At 40.6% G+C, this 5,333-nt stretch overlaps 1 long non-coding RNA gene across 1 annotated transcript; it reads left to right on the plus strand.

Moving 5' to 3' along the window:
* Positions 1-465: 465 nt before the first annotated feature.
* LOC309544099 lies at positions 466-2,498 on the plus strand. The gene is made up of 3 exons (XR_014224825.1): positions 466-561; positions 2,181-2,319; positions 2,395-2,498. It is a non-coding gene; the product is annotated as an uncharacterized lncRNA (long non-coding RNA).
* Positions 2,499-5,333: the final 2,835 nt, after the last annotated feature.

Here is a 5,333-nt window from a genome sequence, read left to right on the forward strand (position 1 = left end):
TGCTCAAGGCTAAACCTGGATGCAATGTGAGCAAATGTTTGTAACCTAGAACAGGAAGTTATTGGCAGGATCATCAGTTGAAAATGGGAGGGAAGGCCTGGAAAACAAATGCAGCCACTGTTTATAGATATATAGGTATAGAAACTGTATATAAGGTGGCTGTATTAAAATGGTGAAACATTTTGTTAGAACTAAGTTTTTGGTAGCCTGGCTTTTAGAGTATATGCCCATTAGCACTGTTTGGAGCGCTTGCAATCTAGCAAGTACATTGTATGTGTGAATACAACACCCAGCTTGCTTTAATGTGCCTGAACATTGAATGCATTAGTAAAAGGGGTGCAGAAAACTTTTTTTTTTTTTTTCCCCCTTAGATATCACCTATACGAACTTCTATGGAGATGTGGAATATCCAGTTGTGAAGTACCTGACGGAGCCCTTGTATTTCGAAGTTGAGCTCCTATACAGTTCAGACTCTCGAGTAGAAATCTTCCTTGATACCTGCTGGGCTACGACATCACCTGACCTGAACAGCTCACCCTCATGGCCCATTGTCACCAACAGGTAAGACTTGTTGATCGCAGCTTGTATACAAAAGTTCTAAATTTAAATTGGAGAGTGTACTCTTGGTGTGCAGAGGGCTTGAAGCCCAATTGTGGTTTAGGCCCCATTCACACTTGTGCAACTTGTCATGCGACTTTGGACCCCAAAGTCTCATCCCATGTTTCCCAATAAGTAACATTCATGGTTGTGACCTACAGTTGAGTTCCTGCACTACTTAAGTCTGACATTCCTGTAACTTGAGGGCCTTAGACTTTAAATATACACCCTCAAGTCACATGAAATTGGCACCTGCATTGTATGTGCGTCTTTGGCTTTGACCAATGTGTTTGGGCTCTACAAAGTTGCACTCATCCAAAACAGTGTTAATTTCATCGACTAAAACGTTTTCATCGACTAAATTAACACAATTTTAGTCAACTAAAATATGACTAAAATAATTCAGATGACTAAAATACGACTTAAACTAAAATGGCATTTTAGTCATAAGACTAGAACTAAATAAAAAATTTTCATCAAAATGAACACTCCTCTACTGGCAGTTTCTATATCGGCAACACAATTCCATCCAGAGCGTGTAATAATGGCACATTAAAGTTTAAACATGTATTGCACCACCGCATAAGCATAAGGAGTATCTACTAAGCTGCTGAAAACTAAATAATTAAGAAAAATTAGTTTTAGTCGACTAAAATGTAGGATGTTTTAGTCGATTAAATACGACTTAAACTAAAACACTTGCAGAAGACTAAAATGGGACTAAAACTAAAATGCCATTTTAGTCCTAAGACTAAAACTAAATTGAAATTTGCTGCAAAATTAACACTGATCCAAAATCCCATCAAAATTGCATCCAAGTCACAAAAATCACACGATTTTTAAAGTTGCACAATTGTCAATGGACTAATATGACAACAATATAGCAAGCGGCTCAATATGGTAACATTTTTGACACCTTGTTTTTACTTTTTGGTTGTTGTGAACCAGCTGAGCATGTTGAAACTTTCACCTGCCATTTGAAAATTTGTAGGGTTGTTTTTAGTGCAGGAGCTTTTCTTCCAGCAGAATTTTACTTTCACAGCTGTTAAACTGGTTTAAAAGTTCTCAATGACCCATTCTTGTGGGTATTTTGCCTTGGATTACCAAGCATAAGAATCTTAAATTACCCAGAACTAACCTGGTTTGCTCAATATGTGTATATCTTGTGGTCCCAGTATAGGTCAAATTGTAATTGCTGGTTTACAGCAGGGGTCTCTTTACTTCTATTGTCCACTTTTTTTTTTTTTTTTTTTTTTTTTTTTTTTTAGCAATGCCCTGGTCTCTGTTCAATGATAGTAAAAAATGCTCCCAATGTTGATCAGTGGGAGTAACTGTCCTGTGGTCAATGAAAGGAATTTAGCTTCACTATCAGCAGCCAGTGTTGCCTTGAAGGCTCTATTGCCCACCTTCCACCAGTATTTCAAAGTTTGGAAGTGTGTAGTAATGGTAACAGTGCAGTAATGGTAACAGTGCATCAATCTACACCCATACCAATGGCCTGCTGTGCTGTAGTACTCAAGCTGGAACATCAAAAACTGTCAAGTGGCAGCATTCTCATTATTTTTTTTTTTTTTTGTTTTCAGTTGTGAATATGGGGAGTCCTACCCGACAAACTTCCATAAAGTGACAGCAGATTCCAGAGTTCAATTTCCATCCCATTTCAAGAGGTTTGAAGTAAAAACATTTACCTTCATGGATGGTGACAATGCTTATACTGGAGCAGTGAGTACATTCAATAAATCAGAAGGCAAACCTATGCAGATATGAAGGAACTGAGTTATTTATCTTATCCTCTAGATCTATTTCCACTGTGATGTGGTTATCTGTGATGCTTCAAACCTGTCTTCTGATCCAGTATGCACCGGAGTTGGATCATGCATCCCTGCAAAGCAGAGAATGGGTAAGCCCAGCTTCAGCAGTCTCTAGACTTAAATTTTGTAATGCAGTGCTTGGTACCCTCCAGATTACAAGTTGACATTAGTGGTTTGCTGTACACGGCTAAACCTTACCATGGATAGAACAAGATCTGTTTAACAATGGCACAACTGATTGCTTTTAATGACTTACCATTGTTTCAGTCCAGTGACCTTGGCATGCGCCATTGTAGGAGTATACCGACACCTTGGCTTGGAAATGAGATTGATACATGCCTGCCATTTCTAGGACTTGAAATGCAACTCCTCTGCCCAGTTGCTGTTTTGCCGAGTGGATACGTTCTAACCATGCTTAAAGGAAACCTTAACCTGACTTTATTCTGGGTCCTCCATTGTACCATGTTAGAAGTTCTATTAAATTTGTATGTGGCTTCTACATGCTTATTGTGGGTCATTAAATCAAAGCATGGAAGCAATAGGGTCTGTGTAAATATGTGGATAACCTTAGACCCCTTTCACACATACGGTCCGTTTGTCCGGTTTGCATCCATCCGTTGACGGATGAAAAACGGACATCAATGCATCTCCACTTCCGTCAATGTCCGTTTTTAACGGATGAATGCCCGAATTTTTTTTTTTTTTTTTTTTTTTTTTTTTTCATTGGTAGTGGATGTAAAAAAAAAAACGGATGAAAAACAGATACATTTTGACGTAACTGAACGGACTGTATGTGTGAAAGGGGCCTTATTCACAAACAAGCAGGGCCGGTGCTACCACTAGGCGAACTAGGCAGCCGCCTAGGGCGCACTGCCACCTAGAGCACAGCTATGGCCAGTGCCACATTCTTCTCCTGTCACCTCCTCATTCCATGTGGAGGTCACCTCTAGAGAGGGAGGCAGTGTACAGGAAGGGTGTAGGGTTAAAAGGGGGCAGTGTGTATAGGCAGGGGGGGTGTAGGGGTGAAAGGGAGACAGTGTGTATAGGAATCGGTGTAGCATTAAAAGGGGGCAGTGTGTACAGGAAGGGGAGGTGTAGAATTATAGGGGGCATTGTATACAGGAAGGGAAGTGTAGGGTTCAAGGGGGGGAGGCATTATGTTCAGGAAAGAGGGGGAATGTGTAAAGGTTTTTTTTTTTGGGGGGGGGGGGGGGGTTGCAACAAGTAGCTGGTTTTGCCTAGGGTGCAAAATAGTCTAGCCCCGGCCCTGCAAACAAGCATGCAGATTTCTAAACATATATCATGTTCAGTTTTGGAGGTCACAAAGTTATATTTACTCCAGTTAAAACCGTAAAACTATTCACAATGATTTTGTACAATTCCAGGGAGAAGTGCTGATGGAGATAACCCTCGCTCAATTTCATCCAGAGCAATTCTGCTGGCACAGAGTTGAGTCATACGCTGTATAGTGTAAGTCGCCACCTACAGTGATTGAGCTGCAAAAACTGTCCATCTTACTGGCATGGACCTCAAAAGGGGTTCCAGATAATCCTAGATTATAGGAAACCCCAAGTAAGGAATTCATTTGGCAGGTGTTGCAACGGTCATTGGAAGATGGGTTTTTTTTTTTTGTTTTCCCTCCGCCCCTCAAGTTATGGATCCCCCCACTTCAGTCCTGGTGACAATAGCCAGCAGTGCAAATAAAAGGGAATGAAGCTTTGTCAGTGGGGAAGTGGCAAACAGAACACAATGGTTTTTAACCCCCCCCCCCCCCCCCCCACTCAAACTTTAGATTAAACAATGTAGCGGGATGTTCAGTGCTGAAATGTGGGGTCCCTGAGATTCCCGAACACAGTTCAAGTTACATCTACATCGACCTCATCTGAAATCTGTTTTTAGCTGATGAGGTTAGTCAGTGGTTGACAATTTGTACATTTCTATATATGTAGAATACCCTCTGCATTAAAAATGTGGGGGAAGATGGTATACTAGAATTTTAACTTTAAAGGAATTTCATGGTATACATACACCTAAAAGTAATCTTAAGCTATGGTGTATAACCTTGATACATGCTACATACATGATCACTAGAATAGTGACACATCTTAGAATTATGCTTCTTCCATAAGGCTTCAAATGCTTGGGCAAGACTTCATTCAAATGCTTCTAAAAAAATTAGACCAGTATGGAGACTTGTTCTATCCAAATATGCAAACTGTCATGCTGAGAGCCTCGATAGGAACAGTAAACTGAAATTCAAGGGAGGGGGAGATGATGCAGTTTTAAGATTATATCACTATATGTTCACTTAGAAAATTGTAAGTGTCTTGTAATGTTAGTTATAGATGCTTCAGAAACTCAGTCCCAGGTTTTTCCCAAGATTGCTCTGAAATTTACATACAGCACCATCTGCAGGTGATATTTGGTACTGTGCTGCTGCTATGAAAGCAGTTGTATTTTGTCAAGAATTTCAGAGGTAGTATATCTAGTTCTCTTTATTTGGGGGGGGGGGGGTTGCAGAAGACCTGGTGCTCCCCTTAAGTTTCCAGTAATTCAGAACCCTGGTGCCCATCCTGCACCCCAGCTGTCGGTATTGGAAGCACTGATTTGTACACGCACTGCAATGGCAATAATCTCTTGCATCTCTTGTAACATGTTCCCAATGTCTGAGCTCCAACATGTTTCCGGTCTCTGGCACACCTGCAATATATCTTCAGACTGATTCATTTCCTGTAGTATGGCCAAACTGTCTTCTGTAGCATCTCGTGTACTAAACATTATGGGGTGACTTATAAAGGCAAGTAGACTGTTCCCTGTTTACGCAATGTGGTTTGCCCCATAGCTTAGTGAATGTGATTTTAAGTTTCACTTGTAAAGAATACGCAATCACATGCAAGGAAAGGTCCATTTTGCCTGCATGTGATT

The sequence above is a fragment of the Pelophylax lessonae genome (assembly GCF_965119305.1).
Source record: "Pelophylax lessonae genome assembly, contig: HAP1_SCAFFOLD_945, whole genome shotgun sequence".
NCBI lineage: Eukaryota > Metazoa > Chordata > Amphibia > Anura > Ranidae > Pelophylax > Pelophylax lessonae.